The sequence below is a fragment of the Lygodium microphyllum genome, chromosome 2, assembly GCF_053477565.2.
Source record: "Lygodium microphyllum isolate KBCC chromosome 2, Lygodium_microphyllum_v1.1.10, whole genome shotgun sequence".
Lineage (NCBI taxonomy): Eukaryota > Viridiplantae > Streptophyta > Polypodiopsida > Schizaeales > Lygodiaceae > Lygodium > Lygodium microphyllum.
The window spans coordinates 46,227,809-46,248,878 of record NC_141136.1 but is presented as its reverse complement, the minus strand read 5'-3'; positions in this window follow the sequence as shown (position 1 = coordinate 46,248,878).

Below are 21,070 nucleotides of genomic sequence, written 5' to 3'. Positions count from 1 at the left end.
TTCTTGCACAGACTAGTGAAATGAAGAAATGTGTACTGCCACAATCAATCAAGGTTTTGAAGCTTTTACCTTGATAATCTGATGGTGTTTGAATCATTGAGAATTGGCGATTCAGGCCTTTCTTGTGAAGAGCAGCATGAATCGTTGCCCTCTCAATGTCTGCTTCCATAGATGGGTCTTCTTCATCACACAGCTCCTTGTTGGCAACACTGGAGGTTCTCCCTCTAGCCATGACGGTGGCTCCTTGGCCATGGATTGCTCCTTGGGATGGCCCTTGATGTTGTCCTCGGCTAAGCTTGGGACACTGCCTTTTAAAGTGACCGGGCTCATTGCAATGGAAGTGACGGAGATTGCGGCCATTACCTTGGGTAGGAATGATGTTGTTAGCAGCGTTTGCCCTAGCTTTCTTCCTTTGTCCCTGGTTTTGGCCCTGCATGTCAAGATTGTGGGAGAGAAGGAAGGAGTCTCACTTGTAGCTTTCTTGCTTGCACAATGGGGGAATACACACAGAGGTGGAGGCTGAAAACACTTTTCCTCTTCTTAGTTGTGTAAGCCAAAAGAACTTAAGTACAAAAGAAGTAGAAGAACCCTATATGTGGGTCTCAAACCAAACTCAACTAGCTAAGGTGGCATACTAACTGAGCCACGAACTAGAGTAGATAAGGATAGCTGTCATCTAGCTATTATTCATGGGTGGTGTACCAACCACATCTGCAGCTAACAAGTCGGTGACATAAATGCACAACGATCACCCTGGCATATCATGAGTGGAGCTCGATATCTCAACACTCCCCCTCGAGCTCAATCCAACTTCTGCACACCAAGTAGGTCTCTGAAGCTTCTCTGCGCCCAATGCCTTCGTGAATATGTCAGCTACCTAATCCTCTGTGCTGACATAAACTAGATCAATAAGACCTAGTAAAACCCTCTCCCGCACATAGTGATAATGCACCTCAATGTGCTTTGTTCTAGCATGATAGACTGGGTTATTTGCCAAGTGTATACTGCTCATGTTGTCACAATAAATGACAACTGGCCCATCTGTAGGCTAATGCATATCATAAAGTAGCTTATGCAACCAAGCTACCTCACATGCAGCCATTGCTGCACTCCTGTACTTAGCCTCTGTGCTCGACAAGGCAACTGTAGGCTGTTTCTTGCTGCTCCAAGTGACTGCAGCACTCCCAAAAGAGAACACATATCCACTGGTAGATCGTCTATAAGAAATACTACCAGCCCAATCAGCATCAGTGTATCCATGCAACTGTATTTGAACCCCAGTCTCATAAAATAGCCCATACTGCAATGTGGACTTCACATACCTGAGTATGCGTCTAGCCGCATCCAAATGCGGTTTCCTTGGAGCCTACATAAACTGACTTACCAATCCAACAGCATAGCTCAAATCTGGCATGGTAATAGTCATATAAATCAAACTTCCTACTATGCGTCTGTACATAATAGGGTCTTCCAGAAGCTCACTTGCACCTGCGCTCAGCTTCACATTCTGCTCCAAAGGAACTAAAATAGGCTTACATCCTGTCATCCCATATTTGGACAGCATGTCCAATCCATACTGCCTCTGCAAGAACCATATCCCACTTGGTGATCTAATCACCTCAATGCCCAAGAAATAATGCAGTTATCCCAAATCTTTGATCTCAAACTTTTGCTTCAATAGCATTTTCACATGAAGGATATCTTCATCACTATCACCTGTGATAATCAAATCATCAACATAAATGACAAGCAGCATAATATCTTTCTCTGTTTTTCTCACATAAAGTGAGAAATCTGCCTTGGAAATCTGAAAGCCAATAGTGATAAGATACTGTCCTATATTGTCAGACCATGCTCTAGGTACTTGCTTCAAGCCATACAAGGCTTTCTTCAACTTGCAAACAAACTCAGGATGAACAGTATGCACATAATCTGGTGGCTGCTCCATATAGACATTTTCTTGCAAATCACCATGCAAGAAGGTATTCTTTACATCCATGTGATGTAAAGACCATCCCTTTAATGTAGCCATAGCAATGACTGCTCTTACGGTTGCCATCCTTGCAACCGGACTAAATGTTTCTTCATAATCAATGCCATATGATTGTGCATGTCCCTTGACTACTAACCTTGCCTTGTATCTGTTCAAAGAACCATCTGCATTGTGCTTCACCTTATAAACCCACTTATAACCAATTGCAATCTTATCTTTAGGAAAAGGTACCAATTCCCATGTAGCATTTGCTTCCAAGGGACCCATTTCTTCATCCATGGCTTTCTCCCATTTTTCTTTTCCCATGGCTTGCTCAAAAGAAGTGGGTTCTGGTTCCTGTATCACTTTGACCATATAGGCATAGTGAATGGCTGTAAATTCATCATATTTTAGCCTATCCACAGGATACCTAGCTCTGGTAGACCTGCGCAAAGTAGGTTCACTCCCAGGTGCTCTCAAAACATCCCTGGTCTTCCTTACTCCAGGTGTAACAATAGAAGGAATACCCAACTCATCATCAATGCTCTGTTCTGAGCCACTGGATTCACCATCCACATAAGAGTGACCTGCATTCACATCAAACATGGGCTGATCAACCTTCTCTTTTCCTTTTCGTGAAACCTGCATACCACTATCTGCATTGCTTTGAGGAGATTCTCCTGATCTCAATCTTCCTATCCATGGTAAAGAATGTGAACCACTGCTAGAGGACACTCCAGGTCCACTAATATTTTGTGATTGCTGTTGTGAATTCTGTGCAGCATTATCATTTTGTGCATCTACATCATCAATCACATTTACTGGTTTATACCAGCTACTCATCTCATCAAAAACAACATCTCTACTCACTATAAACTTACGAGTAGAAGGGTTATAGCATCTATACCTTTTATGCTGTAGTGAGTAACCAATAAAGATGCACTTCTCAGCTTTTGGATCCAACTTGGATCTCAACTCATCTGGCACATGAACATAGGCAATGCAACCAAAAATTTTCAAATGAGAAATATCTGGTTTCCTACCAGTATACCTCTCCTCTGGAGTCATCCCATGTATTGCTGCAGTGGGAGTCCTATTTATTATGTAGACTGCTATAGCAATTGCCTTAGTCCAGTAAAAATCTGGCAGGTCTTTTTCATTGAGCACGGCATGAGATACCTCTCCAATATGCCTGTTTTTTCTTTCTGCAATTCCATTTTGATGTGGGGTATGACTACATGAATATTGCTTCTTTATGCCATGCTCCTGCAGGAACCTTGCAAACTCATTTGAGAGGTACTCTCCCCCTTCATCTGACCTTAGGCATTTTATTTGCAGGCCTGTTTCTTTTTCAACCATAGCTTTAAGAGTTTTGAAATGCCCAAACACTTCTCTTTTCTTTTTCATAAAATACACCCAAACTTTTCTACTATAGTCATCAATAAAAGTGACAAAATAATGACAGCCTCCAATAGATGCAGCTTTAGTAGTCCACACATCAGAGTGGATTAATTCCAATGGCTTCTTACTCTCTTGAACATGTCTAGGAAATGGTTTCCTTGCCTGTTTTTCAAATTGACAAGCTTCACATACCTTATGCATTTCTGCAACCTTGAATTTAGGCAATCCTGCAACAATATTTTGGGCTTGCATTGATTTAAGTCGCTGTACATTAACATGACCAATGTATTTATGCCAGATATTAATATATGCAACTACACCGGTCCCATGTGCAAACATTGCTGCACTCAATTCAGACATGTCTGCATCCAACGTAAACATTCTGCCCTTCTTCTTTCCTTTTGCTATCAAGCGACCTTTATTTTTCATATCCTCATCAAAGCATCCATGGGAACTAAATCTGACGTGTAAGCCCTGCTCAACCATTTGACTAACAGAAACCAGGTTCTTGGTGATATTCGGGACATGAAATACATCCGACAGCTATTTTTTTTTCCCATTATGCATAGACAAAAGAATATTTCCAATATGCACAATAGGAAGTGCAGTATCATCACCAGTCTCCACAAATCCTGGTTTTTCCATTTTCCTTGCATCCTGCATCCATTCTGCATGACCTGTCATGTGGTTTGATGCACCTGAGTCAACATACCACACATCGTTGCTTTCTTCTGCACTTGTCACAGAATTGGTCATGTGCTACACCATAAACAAGTGCTCATTTCTGTCATCACCCTGTCTACTAGAGGATGCATAATTCCCTTGTTGCAATTTTCCATTCATGATGTCATTCTGCTTTTTATAGCAGTCTTTAGCCATATGACCCATTTTACCACAGTAGTAGCATTCAACATTGTTGTTTGCATTTTGGCCTCTTTGCCATCCACCACGACCTCTTTGCCTCCCCCTGCCTCTAGAGTTACCACGTCCTCCTCCATAGGACTGGTTTTCTTGAGTTTGCTGCATATTCTGATTTCTACCACGGCCTCCTCTACCTCTGCCTCTACCTCTTCCAACATTTGAGTAGAAGACAGCTTCTGTTGAAGTTCCTCCTGAAGAAGATGCACCACCATTTCTCTGCTCCTCAGAAATTAGAAGAGCAATCAACTCCTCAAAATCAGGAAATCTTTCACGGACAAAAATGGATGTTTGGAATTGTGCATAATCCTTTTCTAGACCATTCAAGGTCATAGAAACTAAATCATCATCTTCCATTGGTGACCCAATGGAAGCAAGTGTATCTGCAATCTTTTTCACCTTCATGTGGTAGTCATTGGTGCTCATACTTTCTCTTTGCACATTGTGCAACTCTTGCTTGAGCTACATTTTCCTGGCTTGCGTATTTGTGCTATACATTTTTGACAAAGTATCCCATGCCTCCTTTGGTGTACTTGCATCCTGAATATGGACAATCATAGAGTCTGAAATACTGATAGACAGCCAGTACATAACTTTTCTGGCTCTCTCATGCCATCCTTTAAATGCCTGCATTTGCTATTGATTGGGAATATTAGGAAGAACTGGTTCTTCTTCATTTCCTGCAACGAATTCCCAATATCATTTTCCCATAAGGAAATTCGTCATTCTAAACTTCCATGCTTGGAAGTTGTTCTTGTCAAGCTTTTCAGTGACAATCTGTGAAAGAGAATCAGACGCCATTATAGAACACTGCAAAAAATTCTGTCACTACAAAAAACATAGCTTCAGCCTCATAAGGGCAAATCTGCAAAACTGACGAAAGTGGTATTTGACCACACAGTCACTTCCTAGTGACGATTTTGCATCAGCAAGCAACAATGATGATTTTGTAACTCCCAATGTCTCTGTGCACAGGTATATGATGCAATTTCCACGGTAACTTTTTACCGACCTGTAGAATAATGGTCGCACAGCAATAAACAGGGCCTTTTCCTAAGTGCGTGCGGAAAACTTCCGCCTCCAAAATAGGCCCCGAAATGGCCTTGAATAAAAAAAATAGGGAAACTAGGGGCTAAAGCCCTCTCCCGCAGCATATACTGCCCTCTTGCTACACCATGAAGGGCGTCTCAATCTAATACAATGCACTCTTGCACTTTCCGATTATGCTACCTGTAGAGACTTGCTCCCAAACTCGAAAAATGAAAGCAACACTGGTCCTCTTACTAGAATGTTGTGAACTTGGTTTGCTTTCTTGAGCTCCTTACCACGAACCAGGCTCTGATACCATGTCAAGATTGTGGGAGAGAAGGAAGGAGTCTCACTTGTAGCTTTCTTGCTTGCACAATGGGGGAATACACACACAGGTGGAGGCTGAAAACACTTTTCCTCTTCTTAGTTGTGTAAGCCAAAAGAACTCAAGTACAAAAGAAATAGAAGAACCCTATATGTGGGTCTCAAACCAAACTCAACTAACTAAGGTGGCATACTAACTGAGCCACGAACTAGAGTAGATAAGGATAGCTGTCATCTAGCTATTATTCATGGGCGGTGTACCAACCGCATCTGCAGCAGCTAACAAGTTGGTGACATAAATGCACAACGGTCACCCTGGCATATCACGAGTGGAGCTTGATATCTCAACACTGCACTCTCTTGGTCTGAGACCCATACACTCCCTTGTTCTGATCCTTGTAAGATCAAGTCTTGTTGTTTCTTGGCCTGGTCTGCTCCTCCTATTTTATGGGTGCAGCTCGAATGAGCATGTCTTGAAGGTCTGTTGGGCGCATTGATTCCAAGTGGGTGTTTATGGGTGGGTTTAATCCGGCACAAAACTTTGACACCTGTTGTGTCATATCCATTTGTGGCGCGTACTTCAAAAGAGAGACGAACTTTGAATAGTATGCATCAAGGGATAGACCAAGCTGCTTCAGTTCGTAGAATTTGTTCATTTTCAGTGTACAGTAGGCAGGTGGTAGATATCTCCCTCGCACAACTTTTTTAAGATTTTTCCAAGTAACTAACCCTTCTGAGATCCCTTGGTCTCTGCACCATTGTTTCCACCAAAGCCTTGCTTAGCTAGTAACCTTCAGTTTGGCGAGCATAGCTTGGTTAGCGGGTGCAGTACCTGCTGCTTCAAAATAATCCTCCATGGATTCAATCCAGATCTTGGCATCAGTTTGGATGGTCCTTCCCTTACCATCGAATTCTGGTGGCTTGATTTGCTTGAGAAGAAACTTCTTCTCTTGAATTACAGCCGTACTTGGTGTAGGGGTTAGATTAGGAATCTGCACTTGAGGTTGCGCCTGGGCATTAAAATTCTTTACGTTAAAAACTTGCTAAGCGTTTCTCACATTACATTAACATGCCCAGTCCAGCTTTTAGCCAAGTGACCTAATACTTAACTACGTTACCAACACTTACAGCCATGACAGACAATAATAAAAATCTTATTCATTCATGTAGGTGTAGCCCTTTCGGTGTACAATTATTTTTGGGAAGATGGAACAAGCTGATTGCCACATCAATTCGGGGAGAATAATATTGTGTTACATTCAGCTACGGGAACTGAGTAATAATATGGATTGGGGTCATGGATTTTTAGGAATCGATAGGTCATAGGAAGCTTGGGGTATCCCTTCCTTTGATACTCGTTCTTCTCATAACGTCCCAACACCTTGATTCTGTTGGCATGGATTATTCGAGTCACTTCCTCGTACACATACTTGTTTTGCTTAACCTTTCGACTGCCGACATGTAGGGTTGTGTTTGCGTGAGCCTCGACAAAGATGAACAGCTTCACGATCTTTAAGTCCTCCATCCACTTGATTCTCTTCAAGTTGGTCCGAAGGTATGCAAGTCAGTGGGCAGCTATGTAGTAAATTCCTGAATCACCCGACCATCTCCGTTCCATGTACAGGGGTGAAGGATTGTAGATACAGTCTAGAATATTCATAATACCTAGCCTTCGTCGATAATCTGAAGCATGCATTGTAGTCATAAACATAATCTGGAACACCAAGAATTTGTTCTATACTTCACGACTCTGCAGGCCAGCATCGATAAGTAAGTATGAAAATGTTCTTAACGGTAACATTTGCTCTATTTCTCCTCATTAAGTTTCCTTGAAAATATTAGATCTCGTTGGTTTGCTCGGATACCGACTGTAACGTGTCCACCTGTCCACTTATAGGACATGTCTTAGCAGCCCATCGGGAAGAGGGTCCAGAAAGTTCCGCTCGACACTCCAACGGAATGTCACGGGGTTTGCGATCTAGGTCTTCCCGAGTCTGCCACGAAGCAGAAGCATTCTGACCATTCCCACTTAGGATCGACGTGAATCAGGGTTTTCCTAATGGTCAAGTTCCTTGAAGGTAACTAGCGTCGAGCCCCTGACGAATTACTTTACGCAGAAACATCAAGGTCAAAGTGGATTTATTCTGCACTTGGTTCAAGGAGAATGGGAAACGAGGGGGATGCAAAGCTCGACCTCTTTGCTTGTAAGGCATAGTCCCATTCCGTTCCCCTAAAACAATATAAATTGGGACTCTAGCTTTCTAGACTCTAGGTCATCGTTACCTTGTTGTCAATTCCTTTGAGAAAAGTTACCGGCCAATCGAGACCACCCTTCCGTAGGACGGACCCATGGTCACATCCACCGCACTTTCCTCAGGTTGCTTTAGTTATCTAATTACCTACCACATTTAGTTTGACAAGCAAAAATAGCTTTCTTAATTAACCAATTAATCACTGGTTCCTTCACGTAGCTTAGGCACTGTCATAGAAAAACAATGTCAAGCAAGTTCCTTTTCAACATTTGACCTTTATTTATCAGTCTTTGGAATACATCATATAATCCAACCCGAAGGCTATTCTATAATCCACCCGAAGGCAATTCCAACAATCCTCAGGGATATCTATTCCAAGTTCCACCCATAGACTAGTAAGCGGGCCTCGAGATCCCATCTCGAGTCATGTCGGCCTCTTGTGAAGGATTCGGAGGCAAGGGATTTACGGCGAGAGCCCCCTGGCACCCAAGTGTCCTCCTGTAGCACCCACCCAGAGACCTCTCGCAGCTGGTTCGGTCCATGCACCTGGCGCGGATAACAACCCCCTTGGATAGGCTCAGGCAGATAGTCGGGTGTAACTGATGCTGCCTCTCCCTCCAAGCTTTCAATCTGAAGCATTAGTTATTTTCTAGCATTAGTTCCTTGAGCAAAGAAGAACAAACAGTGCTCCTAAGTGTACAAACACAAGCACTCCAGTGGTCATTTATACGGCCAACTGCCAAGGTGTGAATCCTTCTCTCCAAATACATCCAGCATTTGATCCGGGATCAATCGTGACTTGGCAAGATCCCACAGGTTTCGTAAGCTGAGTTGCTTGTTTTACCCTTTTTCCTTGGGTTAGGGTTTATACCTATTAACCCAAATTATCAATACTTTAGATTTCCATATATTATGGTCAATAAATCTTGGACAACCCCGTTGTCGTTACTTGATTGGTCAATTGCTTGCCAAGCAATTCATAATTTTCCTAGCTTGGCAAATTAGCCTCAAGGAAGGGTGATGTAGCAGGATGACTACTCATCCTTTTCAAATTAGACTTACACTTAGAATTTGCCAAACTTGTTCTAAGGAGTAGTAATACCATTTTGTGATTTAGACACAAAACCATGCGACATTGCAACTTGTTGCATGAGACAAGTGTCGCACCTAATTTGTGGGATTATTTCTCCCATCACACAGTATTCCTTGGTCAAGAATACCTTTGGTCAAGATGTAGGGTTTGTGAGTCCTCTTGACCCAATCCAATCCTAACCCTGCTAGGCCGCCCTAGGGTCCCTAACAGAAGTCTAGCATTTGGTCATCCGATCACTAGGGTAAGAACCCTAGATCATTCTTGCATGGGCGTTTAGATAGTCCTAACATTCCATGAATATGGGTAGGACCTTTGAGATTGGAAATATTAGATCACCATCCCAAGTGTGATACTAGGGAGAATTTTAACATAACTTAACCCTACCTAGCACTTTGAGGTGATCGCCATTTGTAATCTAGTCATACCTTTATGATTTTCATGTAAACTACTCATCTATATATGCAGATTACTTAGTTGATCCAACCAACCCACAGGTAAAGATAATCTTCACTTTAAAGATGCAAATACTTTCTTTTGAATTAGCAAGTACTTTCCCCCTAAGAGAGGTAAATAACTAGAAGATAGGTGAGATGCATCATTCCATGCGAGTATGCAACTTCAAACCATAGACCTTTTCCTTCTATGCAGCTATAAGATCGACAATGATCGTTACTTTTCCTTGCCCTATGCTACGTTGATGCAACGAAATCAAAGCTTTAATATTTCTAATGAAGATGCATTCAAACTTTGATAAAGGAACTCTATGCATGAGTGAATGCCATGAGTCTATCCTTGATTTAATTCTTCCCTTTTATCACTTAACCCGACCTAAAATGTAACCATCTTTGCATGAAATTTGCAAAGTTCGTAATTCCTTTCCATGCATTGCGACTATTTGGACATCATTCAATGGGTGTCTAAGATTATCTCATATACGAGACACAACTAGGAAATTATTACCTAAGTGCAATTATGTGTTATATGTGCTGTTCTTTTCACGAGGCAACAAGGATGCTTTTAGACAAATCCACCTTTTAACTTATGTAATATGCGTTCAAGAATGCGACTACCATGACCATGCAAGTACTCTTCATGCAACTTACTTAGTAATTCGATGCGAGTATATAAATTTTCCAATGTATTCAAACTTGCCTATGTGAATTAAAGACATGCTTAAATGCATCCTTTTCATGCAGGAAATTTATCGGAACCTGGGCGTTAAGATTTGGGGTGTTGTCCACTCGTGTACTCGGGGTGGAAGCTCCCGCGTATGCTCCTCTCGCCTTTTGTTTAGGAGCCATTGATGCAGGAATTTTGTTTCAGCAACTCACCCTTGGGTCACTTTTGCGTATCGGATCCTCTCTGTCCGAGAACTTATCTTCTGTGCAAGACACGGTCCTTGCAAATACGGTTTTAAGAAAAACCGAGAAGGCACGGGAGAACAAGGCTTATGGAGGCTTTAATAAAAGCTTCCAAGCTTTTGTCCCATAGGGAATGACGTGGAGAGAGAATGTGATTGGGGAGATGATGACGATGGATGATGATGATGATGATGATAATAATGATGATGATGATGAAGAAGGTGGAGACGTGGCAGCTTGGCGGCGTGGCAATGTGGTGGTCGACCAGAAGGCGGCGGCAGCAGCATACGCTTCTCTCTCCTCATCTCCCCTCAAGCCTAGGGAGGGGGGTCATATATAGGCTTGAAGGGGGGGGGGGGGGTAGCCACACAAGTGGCAGGTGCACGATTCCCTCCCCCATGCCCTCCACCACTTAACTCAAGCATTCCTCTCACACTCCCTCTCCCCCGCCATGCAATGACTGAAGGGGAGGGGAGTTTATTTAAAAAAAAAGCCAAAAATTTATCCATTATCCCTTTTTTTTCCCGTGAAGGGCATTCTCGCGTGGGCCTGTGGTCTTCAAGCCACAACTTCCTATATGCGACACGGAGCTGGAGTTGCTATTGCACGAGGGTGGAGCAGTTAGCCAAAGGTCTTTTTGTCGTGGGAGGTCACTTGAAATTGCTCTTGCATGGGGTGTGCGGGGTCTAAGGTCATTAATATTTCGTGTGAAAATATTACAGGCAATCAAGGCATTAAGTCCCAGGTTCAGGTTAGGTATGTTTGAGGGAGGTCTGAGTAGTCCTTGCCTCTTACAAGGCATTGTTAGGCATTGAAAGACATGTTTTAGAAGGCAGTTCTAGTGATCTTGTTCTGCGGACGAGCTAGGCATCCATTCTAGGACTTCCTATTAGTTGTGAGGTAGTTAGAGAATCTTACTAAAATAATGATGGAAAGAGACAAAACTCTAAAGATCTAAAAGACAATATATAAATATACGAAGCTGTGTAAAAAGGGGTTCTAACCACTATAAAAATAGAAAAGGAAAGAAAGAAAAATCCTTGAGCTGTTGTTTATTGCCTTGCTAAGGCTTGATAGGATCCAACATGGAAGGCAGCTATGCAAGCCAAGTATGATAGCATAATGAAGAATGATACTTGGGAGCTAGTGGATTGGCTAGCAAAGCGGAAGGTTATTGGCACCAATTGGATTTGGAAGGTAAAGTACAAGGCTAGTGGTACCTTAGAAAAGTACAAAGCCAGATTGGTTGCACAAAGACTTTAACAGGTTGAAAGGTTTGATTTTCAAGGGTCATTTGCCCCAACTCCTAGAATGACCACTATTTGCACAGTACCAAATGGATGTCAAGTCAGCATTCTTAAATGGTGACCTTAAGGAGGAGGTGTATGTGGCTCAGCCACCAAGATTTGAGTCCCCTCATTCTGAGAACAAAGTGTGTAAGCTGAAGAAGGCATTAGATGGGCTAAAACAAGCCCCCAAAGCATGGTACCAGTGGATAGATAAGTTCTTTTTAAACTTAAACTTCAAAATATGTGCCTCAGATGCTAACTTGTATGTTTACAGGGATGGTGAAAAGTCTATAGTGATTGTCCTATAAGTGCAAGACCTTCTTATTACATGTGACTATGAAGATATGATCAACCAAACTCGAAAGGATTTGAGTTCTGAGTTTGAAATGATAGAATTGGGCTTGCTGCACTATTGTTTGGGGATTGAAGTCTGGCAAGAGCCAAGAAAGATCTTCATCTCTCAGAAGAAGTATGCATGGGAGATCCTGAAGGCATTTGGCATGACCGAGTGCAAGGTGATAGCTACACCTATGGAGGTGAATGCAAAGTTATTCGTTGAGGATACTTCGACACTACCAGACATTGGGAGATATAGGAGGTTGTGGTTAGCATTATGATCTACTTGTGTAGCACCAGACCATATATCAGTTTTGTCATTGGTGTTTTGAGTAGGTTCTCAAACAAACCTCTTGAGAGTCATTGGATAGTTGGGATGTGGGTGCTTAGATAATTGAAGGAAACTCTTGACTATGGTATCACATATAGTTTCGAAACTTCTCTTGTGAGGAACTGTGACTCAGATTGGGTAGGAGATAGTGATTCCAGGAACTCTATTTCTGGTTATTGTTTCTCTTTGGGTTCAAGAATTTTCTCTTGGATTAGTAAGAATCTGCCAACAGTGGCACTGCCTTCTACTGAAGCAGAGTACAATGCATCTTGTTTTGTTGCATGTGAAGTAGTATTGTTGAGAAGAATCCTAAGGCATATGGGAGTGCAAGATGAAGAACCAACTATGCTGAGATGTGACAATTCTAACAAATCAAAGAGAAAGATGACTAGGCCAGAAGGGTAGCAACCATTCTCCCTCTCTAATCCATTATCTTCCACTCAATCAATAGTTAGTACAACACACCACACATACAAAGATCAAGTAACATAGGTGTAACTATGGTTAAGTCAGTATGACTCAACCTTATTCAACTAAGGTAGACAACTGAACAAGGTTTATGAGCTTGACTCTCAACACTCCCCCTCAAGCTCAAGTGTGGTACTTCACTCCAAGTAGCTCTTTGAAATGCATAAACTTATCTTTACCTAGTGACTTGGTAAAGATATCTGCAACTTAGTCTGCTATCCTAACATGGACCAAATCAATGTCACCTGCAATCACTTTTTCTCCGATAAAGTGATAGTGTACCTCAATGTGCTTAGTCCTAGCATGATAGGCAGGATTATTGGCTAGGAGCACACTACTCATGTTGTCACAATAGAGTGTGACATGCCTAACTTCCTGCATGCCCAAATCATCAAGAAGCTTCATGAGCCATGCTGCCTCACATGCAGCTAGTGTAGCACCTCTATACTCTACCTCAGTATTAGAGAGTGCAATTGTAGGTTGCTTCTTACTGCTCTAGCTAACCATACTACTACCAAGGGAAAATGCATACCCACTAGTAGATCTCCTGTCATAGGTACTTCCTGCCCAGTCAGCATTTGTATATCCTGTAAGCTCCAAAGGCTTACCATGCTCATAGAATAAACCATAATCTAATGTAGCCTTCACATATCTCAGGATCCTCCTCACTGCATCCAAGTGAGGCTTCATAGGCTTCTGAATGAATTGGCTAATTAGTCCAATTGAATAGCTAAGGTCTACTCTAGTAATGGTAAGGTAAATTAGGCTACCCAATATTTTCTATACATAGTGACATTCTCAATCTCATGTCCAACATCTACAAGCAGCTTAAGATTTTGCTCCAATGGAGTGCTCAAAGACTTGCAATCCAACATACCATACTTGGTTAACATGTCTTGTGTATACTGCTTTTGCAACAACCAAGTTCCATGAGGTGTAGAGACAACCTCAATCCCAAGGAAATACTTCACTTCACCCGAATCTTTGACCTGAAATTCATCATGTAACATTTTCTTGATCTCTCCAATTCCTATGACATCATCACCTGTAATGATCAAGTCATCCACATAGATTACTAATATCACATAACCAGTCCTTTTCTTCTTTGTGAATAGGCTATGATCAGCCTTGCCCATAGTGAAACCAAGTTTTTGTAAGCATGCACTTATCTTAGCATTCCAAGCTCTAGGTGCTTGCTTCAACCCATATAGTGCTTTCTTCAATCTACACACACAGGTAGGAAACTCTGGATGTACATAGCCCTCGGGATCCATGTATAATTCCTCAACAAAATCACCATTGAGAAAAGCATTCTTCACATCCATCTAATACATACTCCATCCTCTAGATACTGGCCAATGCAATCACTATTCTCACAGTTGCCATTTTAGCAATGGAGCTGAATGTCTCCTCATAATCAAGACCATATTGTTGTGCATACCCTTTTGCCACAAGTCTTGCCTTGTATCTTTCCAATGTTCCATCTGATTTGTGCTTCACCTTGTATACCCATTTGCAACCAATAGGCATTTTGCCTTTAGGCAAATCAACCAAATCCCAAGTGTCATTTTCAGCCATTTCCTTACACCAATGATCATTCAAAATAGCATTAGAAAACTTTGTGGGTTCCTTGAAGCTAGTGACTTTTGCCATATATGCATAGTGTCTCAAAATGTAGCCACTATACATAAGCCTATCCACAAGCTTCCTGACTCTTTTTTATCTCCTCAATTGAGATGCAGTATGAGACTCTCCTCTCTCATGAGGTGGTACATATCTATGCCTCACACCAGGAGTCACAACTGATGGAATAAAAAACTCACTATCCAAGATGTGAGTGCTAGGTGAATCATAACCACAAGTGAGTGGCCCTGTAATATCATCAAGTTTGCCTTTGCCTTTATCTGCATTTCTCCCTCTCACTGACATATTCGTGTCAATGGACAAAAATATTGAAGTCAATCTACCTATCCAAGGACTAACGGATGTAGTAGCATCTTTAGAAGACCCACAAATTTTTGCACTCTCATTTGTATCTACATGTACGTAAGTCTCTTGACAAGCATCATCATCATTCATCAAGATGGTCTTCTTCTCATACCATGACTTCAGCTCATCAAATACTACATCTCTTGAGACCAATGTCTCATGAGTAGAAGGATTGTAGGATTTGTATGCTTTCCTATCTTGTGCATTCCCAATAAAGATGGAATTTTCTGCCTTTGGATCTGCCTTTGGATCTCAAGCTTCTTCATCTTCTCATCTGGAACATGTACATATGCCAAACATCCAAAGACCTTAAGATGGCTAATGTGGCTTTACCCCATAAATCCTGTCATGAGGAGTCACCTCATGTATCCCTACTACTGTTGGTGTATGATTCATGACATACACAGTAGTCATTATAGCCTCTACCTAATATGCATTTGGTAAGCTCTTCTCATTTAACATGGCTCTAGCCAATTCCATGATCACCCTGTTTTTCCTTTCTGCCACACCATTTTGTTGTCGTGTGTACTTGCATGTAAATTTTCTCTTTATCCCATGGGCTGCCAAGAAGTGATCAAAGTATTTAGAGACATATTCTCCACTACTATCGGATCTCAAGCATGAGATGTAGCAAGCCAATTCTTTCTCCACATGTCTTTGACGGATGATTTTTGATGTCGAGAAGTGCTTAAAAATAGCCAAAAATTACAAATATCAGGGAAAAAATAGACTTCGTTGAAGGCGGCGGTGGCAATCAATACGATTTTAAGCGACAAGTCCCTAAAGCGCTAGTGCTAATTTTCATGGGAAATCAAATGGTGGCGGATGGCCAAGTTGGAGTTTTTGTAGATGCAAAATGACGTTAGGAATCCAATGCAATTGTTAGATCTCAATTCCGAGGTCCTTTGATCCCCCATTTCATCCCTACAAGGTTCGAGGTTGTGAAGCAGCTACTGGATCCAGAAGCCAGGAAGAACATGACGGGGCCCAACTTTGTAGATTTCGACGTCAGGAACCACCCATCCAGACGGATCTCGAATCCGATGTCGTTTGCCCCTCCAAAAGTGAAAAAACCACTTGATGGAAGTGTGAAAGCAAAAGGCATGAACTAGATAAGTTGATTAAGAGCTTAAGAGCCAAGAAGCCACGAAATGAAACATTGGGGGGGGGGGGGGGGGGGGAGAGGCGTCAATTTTTTGCGCCCCATTTATTCCCCCAATTATCATCATTTTCTGATTGGTGGAGGCAGGAGGAATCCTCCTGGCCCTGAGATGCTTCTATTCTTCGCCCTCCATCACCATAAACGGATCAAGGAATGATGCACTCAGCAAAGAGATAAAAAACCAATATTTCTCTCTCCTCCCTCTCTCTCCTGCATAGAGGCAATTCATGTGCAAGAAATCAAGAAGAAGAGGGGCTGAAGAATGCTTGTTCGACTGTGATCGGATTGCTTCAAGATGAAGAGGAGGTTGAGGAAAGAGGTTCAGCACTGGAGAATGGTTGCTGGTCGGTCTGTGGGCTGCCCAGAATAATTATTAAAAACCCGCAATAAGCAAGACACGTGGTATGCTCCAATTTTATGAAAAAATTTGCTTGTTTTTGTTGTTTCATGGTCCAAATGTTGTTCATATACGATGAATTTTTGTTTGAACCTTGTTTGCATCATGTTTGAGGGCTGTAACTATAGAAATTTAGAACTCGTAATGATTTAGAGTCGTTATTAATTCTGTAAAACTTGTAAAATATCATTTTTAATGGAAATTAGTGTTTTTTTTTGTTTTTGAGTTGGGAAAAAGGGATGAAAAAGGGATAAAATCACAAAAAATGTTAAGTTTCAGTCAAAATAATAAGCGAATACAAATAAATCAGAAAATACCTATTTTTCATGAATAATAAATAGAAAATATAGTAAAAAATAGAGAAAATTGGGGTTTTTGTGCTAAAAAAATATGGAAAAATAAGATTTATGTGCGTGAATGTTTGGAGAGGTTAAAGCATAAGGTTAAGCCTTAGTTTGGACTCGTCCTTTGTGTTATACTACGTGTTTATTGGTTTTTTACATACAGAAATGATACAAAATAACCATTTACACCTATGCACCGCAGCAACACCTAAACGGTGAGGGGGGAATGATGTTCGTGTGATGATCTAATTGCTGAAAAGATACAAATTCTGATTTTTCTCTTTGTGCATAGCATTTAGGGATCATTCCATGATTAAATATAGACGATTAGTAGCACGGAAGTTTCAGTGCTAGTCCCTAAAGCAGCGCAGCACATAACGCTTAGTTAAAATTCATGAAAGGGCTGTTTTTCGCACCTCACAAGGCTGGTTTTTTTAATCATAAAATGGTTATGCACAATTGCCATACACCTTGCATCAAGCATGCCACGTGGTATCTCCTGGAATGCATTGCAATTGATTGATAAACTTTGACCAACGTTGAGAGGACAGGAAACCCAAGCTGTAGGTTACACGGGTGCTCCCGTTGGGGAAAGTTTTGTGAGGCAAATCAAAATCTCCTGGAACGCTGAATTATGAAAGAGTGGAGTTTGTGCAAATGTTATATGTGTTAGTGACGCATCTTGGGGCTAATCCCTAAGGTGTAGGAGAGTCATAGTGGAGCCACGGTAATCAGCTGAGAGATGCTTCCCTATGTGTGTATTATGAGGCATTATGCCTATATGTTATGGGCTCTCCTTTTGAGGAGAAGGGAATGTGAACGTTGGACTACATATTGGATACAAACGCAAAATCGTCATAAGCATTTAGTGTAAAGTGAGTTTTAGACGCTCCTGCCTGCAAGGCCATGTGATGGGGTTGTTTGTCGTATACATGAGGTCTAGCTAGTGCCATAGCCAGTGCTGGCCCATTTTAGGTCCCATCAGTGGTGCGTCTGCCGGGAGCCACTAAGAAGTGGTGGTTCTCGAATCTAGGGTTTTTAGGGACCAAATAGTTGGTTTATGTCCTCTAACAAGGACTGTCAAGCCAAAATACAAAAAGCAGAATGTGCTGAGAGGGCTAGACGGCGGGTGGAGATTGTAAGACGCTATTCTCCTCAAAGGAGCAGCCCGTCACGCATAAGTGGCAGTGGTTCTAGTAACCTAGGTGTTACGAGTAGCTCTTCGAGTACAAGTGGAAGTCTTGGTACTTCCCTATTTCTAGTTAATCAACCCACAACAAGTGGGGATGTAGTGTTATCTACACAAACTCCTGTTGTTAATCCGGTTGTAGCCATGGCACAACCTATTGCAATTCCAGCAGGTACACTGGATTTACTGACATTAGGAGCACCGTTGCCCATTTTCCATGGGTTAGCAGAAGAAGATGGAGAACTCCACATTAAGGAGTTTTAAACGCTCATATTCAACTATTGAATCCAAGATGAAGGACACCTAATGATATTCTTCAACATGACGTTAAAAGGAAGAGCGAGAGTGTGGTATCACGGTCTAGAAGCTAGAACCATAACTAGTAGTGCCCAATTCTTTACAGCTTTTCGTAGGGAGTTTGCCCCTAAGAAGGGTGGACAATATTGGTCATGTGTTCTGAACGTAACACGCCAAGAGCCAAATGAGAATGTCCAGGCATATGCCAGGAAACTAAAGCAAGTTCTTCATAAACTTAATGCTTATATTCCTATTCCGGGTGGCTACACAGTTGCAAAATTTCCTACATGGATTGGATTTTAATATCTAGGTACAGTTGAGTAGTGTTGCTCTGGCCGATATCGACACTGCCATTACCCAAGCAGAAGGAGTAGAGTCGCGCTTGCAAGCAGCTTATGCAGCAATGATAAATTGGATGGTAATAATTTGGCCTTAACCAATGGGAGTCAAGGGGACTCCATGTTAAATACAAGTGGCAGAGGGAGTATTATGTCGAATTTGCCTATGTTACAAGCTCCTTCTAACATGACTATGCCTATGGCTAGTCAGGCGGCCTTACTAAATAGTGGTGGAAACCAAACAATGAATCCTAATGTTGTCCCAGTTGGTCAATGACCGATTCCTAATCAAGTGGTTAGGCCTATGGGACGATAGACTTACGATCATGGTTATTAGTTGAGTGCTTCTAATGTCCTTGGTGAAGTTAAGGACATGATGAAGCACTATACTGATATGATCTCTGAATAGTATTGACAAATAGCTGTGGATGTCAATTTCTTTAAGAAGCAGCATAATTTGATAAGGAGCCGACGCCCTGAAGAGGGTGCCCCCTCAAGATTCAGCTGTAAGTGGTGTGGGGGCCAACATTTCCCTAGGAATTGCCTGAATGTCAAATGTGATATTTGTGGAAATTTTGGCCACTTAGTTACTACCTGTTAGAGTAAGATCAATTCTCTCCAACAAGGGAGTAAACAACCAGGTCCAGTTAACATCGCGCACAAGGGAATAATCTCCAGCAAGACGATGGACCAAGGCAAATACTGCAAAGAGGAAAGGTTGTTGTAGAGGAGTTACCTCATGGCAGTGGAGTCAGCCTTATTGAGGCTGTACATGTCAATGATGCTAAAGCTTCTAATCTACGAGCTGTAATAGGAGGTCAAAAGATTAAAGAGGGTGACAAAGGAATTGTAAAACCTGTCGAGGGAAGCCCTAAGCAAGATGCTAGGGAAAAGTGAGTCTTGAATCCTGATAAGGAAGGTGGACCGTTAGGACTTATTGGTAGTAAAGCCAATCTCGAGGAGGATAAAGGATTGCTAAGAAAGAAGGTAAAGGCTAAAAAAGAGGCACCAAAGCCAATTGAAAGACCAAAGGAGAGAATGGTTTGGTGTGAGAAGAGAACTTTGGCTAATTATCACGACTTTGATCTAGCAAGTTTCCTTTGCGAAGTCAAAATAGAAGTGAATCTCCTACAATCGATTAAACTTTCTCTAGGAGTACGCAAGGAATTCAAGAAAATCCTGCGTATAGGGTATATAGTAGAACCTTTGGGCATAGCTAGAGTGGGGGAAGATTGGTTAGATCATGCTGAAAAGCATTGCCCTAGGGTTCCAGCATATGTGGATGGATATTAGTGGAGCACGCTATCGTGGACACTGGATCCTTTGTCAATATCATAAGTTTATACTTGATGGAGAGGTTAGGGCTAGAGATCCAAAAATATGGCTCCACACTTCTTAGGATGGCTGATGATAGTCTAAGATAACCAAAAGGTTGCATTACGAAGGTCCACATTACAGTTGCGAGCGTGGAATGCTATCTGGACTTTAGGGTGATAAGGTTTGCAGGACGTCCTAGCTATCGAGTTTTGCTAGGTAGGCCATGGATTCTACGAACAGACTGTCAAGTCGATATACCGCTAGTTGAGTGATTTTAGGTCGAGGTGCCCATCATGTAATAGTGGATGCTTACCCTGAGTCTCCTCAGAGTGAGAGAGCTCCACTATCCTCCACTGAACTAGAAACAGTAGATGATCCATCTGGTAGTGAGACGTCATCGAGTGATGGATCTAAGGAAGGGTCCACTACAGAGGATATTTATCAAATAACCTTGAATGAGCCGATAGAGCTACATGATCGAATAAGAGACGCGGATGTTATTGAGCTGGATCTTGGTATGCTAAATGATTCATAGCCAATTAAATTAGAATCCATGCTTAGTTCGAAAGAAAGAGAGGATTATGTGTTCTTAATTCGAGAGTTCTGCGATTTTTTTACTTGGAGTTATGACGAACTTCAGGGTATTCCTCCCAGTCTAGTTGTGCATACTATTCTTGTAAAGGAAGGTACCTGCCCTGTACGTCAGAAAGTAAGGCGTATGCCTTTTGAATTAAGGCACGGGTTGTACGAGGAACTACAGAAGTTGTGAAAAGCAAGTTTGATCTTCCCTGTTCAACATATTGAATGGTGCTCACCAGTTGTGATTAGGAAGAAGAAGAATAATCAAATCCATCTTTGTGTAGACTTTAGAGAGCTGAATAAGCAGACTGTTAAATTTTACTACCTATTACCATTTATTGACCAAATTTTGGATCAATTAGCAGGTAGTGAAATCTATTCATTTATGGACTGCTTTGCAGGGTATAACCAAATGGCGATTGTCGGGCAAGACAAGCTAAAAACAACATTTATTATAGTCTTCGGTATCTTTACATACCATGTGATGGCATTTGGGTTGTGTAATGCACCTAGTTCGTGGCAAAGAAAAACCAACAAGACCTTTGGTGACATCTCCCCAGAGAAGCTGAAAGTATTCATTGACGATTTGGGGGTAGCCACTGTAAGGGATAGACAGTTGATCATTTTGCGAAAGTGTTTTGAGCGATGCAGACAACTTTGCATAGCTCTTAATCCACAGAAGTG